Source organism: Dipodomys merriami, unplaced genomic scaffold (assembly GCF_024711535.1).
Source record: "Dipodomys merriami isolate MVZ:Mamm:240054 unplaced genomic scaffold, mDipMer1.0.p SCAF_281, whole genome shotgun sequence".
NCBI lineage: Eukaryota > Metazoa > Chordata > Mammalia > Rodentia > Heteromyidae > Dipodomys > Dipodomys merriami.
In genome coordinates this window covers 396,285-404,048 of record NW_027204282.1, presented here as the reverse complement: position 1 = coordinate 404,048, position 7,764 = coordinate 396,285, and the positions used below count along the sequence as shown (strand labels likewise).

Below are 7,764 nucleotides of genomic sequence, written 5' to 3'. Positions count from 1 at the left end.
AACAAGAAAGTTTAAAAATGGCTTATAATATATTCCTAACTACCAATTTTTATAAATGGCTTTGTACAATGGTTTGTGATTATTTTATTTCACATGGGATAGTATTTTCTGCTACATATACGTTTTGGGGAAAAAAGTAAACGAATAATTACTACTATAGAGGAATATGATAGATATAGAAGGCAGATTTTATGTTTGTCACATCTCTGATGAGTACCCATATTCAAGAATTAAAGTCATATTTCTTACTATGTTAGACAGACAGGGAAAATATAAAACAACATATGATAAGGCAACTATTTTTGACTTTTTAAAATGTACCTCATTATTTGATGAAATTTACTTTATTAGCTAATGTTTGGGTTTGAAATGTGGAAGGCTGATCTATTTAACCCATTTCTGCAAGGCACCTACTGAACAACACAAAAGGTGGGTGGTATTATTTCTATACTTTAATGAATGGTTGAAACTGTTTGACATTAGTGCTGGGTAAATAAATCAACTCTATTGTAACTTGCTCCCTCCCCTTAAAACACTTGTAATGTCACTAAGTATCTTCTACTTGTCAAATATTATTTTGGCGAATGTGATTTTAAAAAGTTTATTTGAAAAGGAATATATTTTCAGGAGATTAAATGTAGGTTATCATTGGATTGAGAATGACAACATTTTTATACTACAGAACCAAGTTTTATGGAAGTACCACTGTTTTGAAGCACTAAGGATCTTCTCACTGTTTTTTCTGAATTATATTTGACCTCTAAGTCAAGTTTTTCTGGCCTTGGTAGACCAATTATGGATCTATTGTTCCAGGAACTATTTTTTGGCCTACTTATGCTGGACTGAAATCTTTCATTAATCATTAGGAGAGGGGTATTAAAAATAATCTTGTGAAATTTGTGATCTTGCTCACTCATATGGGCTGGTCATCGGCAAATTGGAAATTTGAATTACAGTATTTTCTCAGATTTTTTATCTCATATTTATGTTGCCTTGTATTTCACAATTGATTAAAGCTAATTCCTATGTCTCAAGGAATTGGGGCCCTGAAATATTATAGGAAATGAGAATTTGAGATTGTTCTTCAATTACTTTCTGTTGGCATATTGCGTGAGCCTAGATGAGAAGTCTTGCCCTTCTTATTTGATGATGCGGATAACTGGGATCCTAGGACCCCTGGGTCCTGCAGAAGAATAATACTTTTTAGACATAAAATCTGCAAAATTTGGGTATACTCAGTAGGAATGATTCAAAAATATGGAGAAAACAGTTTGGGACCAGCGAGTTAAAACAATAAACAGAGCAGCAGAGTAAAATCCCTTATAGATTAGAGGAAAACAGCATTGTTTTTTACCATGTGAATTCAGATGACCAAGAACACTTAGAAGGTATCCCAAGATAATACCGAAGACATTTCATTGATACTTTTATATTCTAATATATATTCTAAACCTAATTAATTATATTCCAATTGTATTTATTGGAATAAATAAATATCAATGTAGTTCTCAAATTATCAACTGATTCTAGTAAGTTTCACTGTGTGAAATATAAACTCAGCATATAAATATAAAATATATAACTATATATAATATACTAAAAGGTACATGTTTTGCATTGTTCTGTTCTTGTTAGGATATCAAAAGCAACTCTTTTAAAGTTTTATTCCATTATCTCTATCTCAGTGTTTGGTAGAGTTAGGCCTAAAGATTTACGATTTGTAGATTTACAGACTGAGGCAAGAGGAAACAATGTGATAAAAACATTACCAATTTAAGGCCTAAAATCGAGGAGAAACATATGTACTGCTCCTGGAGCTATGGAAATATTTGGTGATATAAACGCAGTAGTGTAAGTTCCTTCCTGATTGGAAGGTAGACAGACCGGGACATTAGGTAATCATGCATATGAACAATTTTTCACCTTCTTGGCTTTAGCTACTTTTGAAATGTTAGGTATAATAAAAAATTATATTTTGAAAAAATACCTTCTAGTCTGAACAGTTCTGTCTGAACTGTTCATCTCTCTACGATCCCTTGTAGCTAAGATTAATTTTGTTGCAGTAAGACAACCTTTGCTGTCAGGGTAAGATATTCTGGTTGGTCTATTCCTACATGGAAGAATGGGAAAGAGTCAGGGAGACATTTTGTGCCAGTAAGACCTCATTTGGGAAATTTTAAGCTGCAGAAGTTTAGAAGTAGCTCTTGAGCAAGGCTTACTTTGAATCCCTTAGCTCCACAAAGCTAACTCAGTTCATAAATAAGTACTTGAAAAGCCATCACCTTTGGACCTAGCTATAAAGGCTTTAAAGTATGATCAGGTTTAAAATGAAAAAGACTTAAAATAGTCACGGACAAAAAAATGTTGAAATGTAAGCAATTGATTGAACAATATAAATATTTTCCACTATACTCAGAATTTTAGGGAAATAAGATCAATACCATTGTAGGAACAATAAAATTTCCTTGTTACAAATAAGCAACCAAAGTTATATGCCAATATTAAGATTGCATCATTAACTATTTAAATTTACAAGATACTACATGCTTCAGCAGCACATCTACCCAAATTACAACAATACAGAGAATAACATGACACTTCCACAAGGATGATATGGAAATTTGTGAAGTATTCTTCAGATTCAAGGAGTGAAATACAGTTATTAAAAAGTTGATTACAAAGATACAAGTGAAACAATACATGTAATTCATAGAATTAAAAGTTTGTCTTCAGTGTATTAACTCTTAACCTCAGAAAAGTCTTTACATAGCATAACCTTTACAAAACTTTTGAAATTAGATAACATTGTCATTTTATCTCAAAGAAATAAAATACTATAAAGACCTTGGAAAAAAGGAATCTTAAACTGTTTCTATATGGAATGCAATCTGAAAGTACACATTCATTAATGAACCTATATAATATAAATCAATGTAGAATTCAAAATATTATATTTGGAGAGAATGAAATAGATTATGGATATTATATGAACAGAATACAGACTATTTTAAAATAAACTTTTTCAGACAAGTACCAGAAATATCTTTAGCTTATGTACTACTCATTTCAACAGATAAGTTAAACCTATTTCTGATTTAAAAAAATCACAAACTCTGCAGAAATCATTATAGATATATACAAACAACTCTTGAATACATTTTGATATCAAAGTCAGGCAATTCACTTGGAAGAATACCATGAAATCTATGAATTTTTACAGTAAGATATTGCTGTTATTTTGTATTGTGAAAATATTTTGGAAGGACACAAAGGATGAAACGGCATTTTTGAAATTTAAGAAACTTAACCAAACCATTACAACTTACGAGAACAATTTGTTCAGCCTTCCACCACTTCATAGAGGTAGTGATACTTATTAACCTTTTGGCAATATCAAATGCAGTTTCTTCCAAGTTGTTCTTCAGACCTGGTTTGATAAAATGGTTCAACAGAAGGTGATCCAGCATACTTTTGCTACCTCTATTCCCAGCAGCAAGATGCAAGGGGGTCAAGAGGCATTTAGTTTGGTCATTGGTATCTGCATCATGATGAAGTAAGAAAGAAGCCACTCATATTATTCCACGTATAAGCACTGTGCATGGGTGTCCAGCCATCTACAGTTATTGCATGAATAGCTGCCTCGAGACAGTAACTCATGGACAATGTCTAAGTGTCCACTGTAGGATTGCCGATGAAGCGGGGTATACTCATCCTCATCCCTAGTATTCACATGAGTGGCTTTTTTGGAAAGTAGTGTCTGCACTGTAGTAAGCTGATTATTTTCAGCAGCCCAAAGAAGAAATTTTCTTGGATCCTTCTCCATCTTTTTTCTTGCAAATGATACCATATTTCACGTTTTCATCTTGTTCCTTGTCTTCATCAGAATTGCCTAACCATTGACTTTGAGTACCACTGGGAATGAGGTGCCCATGTATTTCACCAATAATTCACGTTGGTTGAACTGGTCAGAAAAATCCAATGAATTTTCTGCATCTGTTTTTTCACTATGATTTGTTTCCTCTTTTTCCGTTTTCTATTCTAAATTATTCTAACTGGAGAATAGGGAATTGATAGAGAACAGAGAAAGATTTTCCTCCATATTCAAAGTTATAGGCTGAAAATGATGGCAAGTGGTGTCTTCATGTCCAGCTTATTCTAGGAATGAGAAAATAGGACATAATGCCTTCTATGAAAATGCTTTGGGAAATGGCAGGGCAGAAAGTGAAATGATGCAAGCAAAAATATAAAAGCAAAAAAAATTAGGATAATTATAGAGCAATCATATTATCTATGAGAACCATGAAAAAGAGGAAGAGAAAGACAGATGTACAATGACCTAGCTAGCCACAAAATCCATGCCTCTGATCAATTTATAGTGGAAACAATTTTATTTTTTAAAAAGAGATGGAAATAGAATTTATGTACTTTCTTGAAATTAGTAAATACATTTTAGTAGCCTACACAAAGAGACATAGCTTTGACTAAATTTGAGACAAGAAACTATTTTCTTGATAATTCTAGTAGCAGATCTGACAAATCAGTTGAATCAAACTTTTCCTGTAAAATGAACGAATGTGTCTATTCTAGAAAAGCAGCTAGAGAAGGAAGGCCGATTGTATGTGTGAAAAAATTTATGGAAAAAGGTATTGAGGATTACTTACTGGTGATCCACTTGCACAGGAAGCGTGATTCTGAACTATTGCATGCTGATTCTGAACTAGTGCTTTAATCATTATATTCTCCAAGAAGAAAAAGTGAGATTTAATTGATAGCAAAGACCCACATTTTGACTTCTCATTAAGCACCTTAAATCATCAAAATCACATGAAGACAATAGACAGGCCTACTTTTCTAGATGAAAACAAGTGTCTTAAAAAAACAAGGAATTTAAGTAGTCATACAAAGGACTTCGATTTACTACTGCACTATACTTTTTTTTCTAATGTTGGGCAACAATAAATAATGGACCTATTAGAAAGCTCTTATACCTCATATGTTCAATAGTGATTCCTCTTATATTATATCATGGTATTTTTTGTTTATGGCCTTAAGAAATTTACTACCATGAATTTCTGACAGGACAATATCATCAATGTACATCTTGCTTCTATACTCTCAGTTTTAAATTACTATCTAAGTATGTGCATTAGATAACTATAGAGAAAAAAAGCCACACTGGAGGCTTTTGTCTTTAATCCAAGGTAATCAGAAAGAGGAAATCTGAGGATTGTGGTTTGAAACCACAACAAGCGGGAAAAAAAAGTCCATTTGAATCTGATTTGAAAGTAACCAGCAAAAGGTAGAAATGGAACTGTGGTACAAGCAGTAAAATGCTAGCCTTGAGAAAACTAAAACAAAAAATAACAAATTCTGGGACAGAGCCAGGCCCTAAGATCAAGCCTTAGTATTAGCACCCAACAAATGAATTAATTAAAATAAATTAAGTGGTCACATGTGGAGAGGCAAGTAAAATTAAACATGCATGGAGACTAGATTGTGTATTATTTTGTAATAAAGGACTATCATTTGTAGTAAACAGCCATCTCCCTCTTTTGTGATACTCAATGCAGATCTGCCTCTCATTGAACTAACCTGGGAGGAGGATCACAAAATCCCGGGTAAAACAGAGCGTTTTTCTGCCTGCTCAAACAAACTGACTTAAGACACCAACCAAGCCACAGGAAAATCAAACACCACAAACAGACCAGAGACTCCAACAAGAGGCTGGTTATGGACACAAGGGATATACAACATTTTCCCACCCCTCCCCCCAAAAAAAAATCAAAGAAGTTTTTTTTCTTTTTTTATAACTTTTATAAAAAAATTTCCAATTTTTTTTAATTTTTATTTTTTACCTGTTTTGAAAAATATTGTTTTCTAGTAACTTGTTTTTTCTTTCTCTTATAATTTTTATTTTAGAGGTATATGTGTGTGTGTGTGCGGTTTTTCTTTCTTTCTTTTTTTTTCTTTTCTTTTAATTTTTTTAAAAATCTTTTTTGTTTTTTGTTTATCTCTACTGAACTTCTGATCTTTTTTCTTTCTTTCTCATTCTCTTCACCCTTTCTTCTCTTTCGTTCTTCTTTATATGACTTAATTGCTGTTCTGCGCATCCTCAGATATACTCATAGTCGATAAATAGACCTTATCCCCAATTGTGGACACGGTTAATCCAGAAATTTATTACTCAATTCAAAACCTCTTAGACTTAAATTCCTTAATAGCAGTACTACCTCTTTATACCTATATAATACTTTAAGTATTTATTTCAGTTTTTCATATCTGCTTTATATCTGTTCTCTTTTCTAATTATATCAACATTCTTCTTGGAATATTTCGTTTTCAAATCTGTATAATTTTTAAGCATTGCTATGTTTAATTTTTAATTCTTACTCTTCTATTTTTTCTGGTCTCTTTTTTTCCCTTTCTCTTTCTTCATTTTTTCTCTCTCTCTACTTTCATCCTATCCAACTTATTTCCTGCTTTGAGATTAGGATTTAGTTAAGTCCCACATCTCTCTCTCTATTCCTATTTTTACCCACACCTCTCCCTAAACCTAATAATTTCTGGCTTACCAAATTCTTCTCTGTTGTTCATAGCCCATTAATATATAGTTTTTTTGATGCTGAATATATGTATCTGTTGAACTAGATTGTATCTGCAGACTATTGATTGTGCAAATTCAGACTTTGGTTTATGCTTGCATTAAGTTAGTGTTCTAGCACAAAACTGGTGTTATTTTCATCCCAAATGGGCAGAGTAAGCCAGAAAAACACAAGAAAAATGGGAAGTCTGGGTATCTCAACTCCCACTCATGATAATCAGGGGACAGAACAGATAAGAATAATCAAGAGGAGAGTTCCCAAATAGCTCTACCAACACTGCTGGCAAACATGGTAAATGAAAAGATTGAAAAAATACAAAGGACTCTGTATGAGTGTGATATGGAGAGAGAGGAGGCAAACCAAAGTTTTCTACAGGAATATCATGAGCATGAGGAAGCTACTCAAAAACTGATACAGGATTTGCGTGAGAATCTTGAGAAAACTCACAGAGAAATTCAGGAATGGTGTGAGCAGGCTGAGAACACTCAAAGAGAACTACAGGAATGTCGTGAACATGAGGAACATAAGCAAAGAGTAACACAGGAATTGAGAGAACAGGATGAGAATACACAAAGAACACTAAAGGCATTCATGGAATCCACTAACACAGAGCTGAAGGAGGTCAGGGATACCGCAAAGGGAATGCTGAATGGAACCCAACAGAATAAATGGGAGTCCAATGAAACAATAACCAATCAACTAAGTGATTAGAGAATAAACACCTAACACTAAATGAAGGAAATAAAGAAGCTCATACAAGATCTAAAATAAAGCTTCAACAAAGAATTTGAAGCGATCAAAGCTGACCAATTATAAGGAAAAGAAATAAAAAAACAAAGTAGAAAGTCTTGACAGAAGGTTAGAACATGCAGAAGATCGAATCTCGGGATTAAATACAGCCTAATATTATAGAGAAAGAACATACAACCATCCAAGACAAGTCCAAGATATGTGATAGATCTATCCAACACTTGGAAGACACCATCAGAAGGCCTAATCTAAGGATAATGGGTGTAGAGGAGCACCTAGAAACAGAATTTAATGGTAGGAAATTTGTTTAACAGGATCCTAGCAGAGAACTTTCAAACACACAAAAAGATAGGCCTATTCAGATACAAGAAGCTTTTAGAACCCAAATAGACTAGACCTGAATAGGACATCC

At 33.1% G+C, this 7,764-nt stretch overlaps 1 pseudogene; it reads left to right on the top strand.

Moving 5' to 3' along the window:
* The first annotated feature begins 2,543 nt into the window (after positions 1-2,543).
* On the top strand, positions 2,544-2,643 carry LOC138838531 (U6 spliceosomal RNA; annotated as a pseudogene).
* The last annotated feature ends 5,121 nt before the right edge of the window (positions 2,644-7,764 follow it).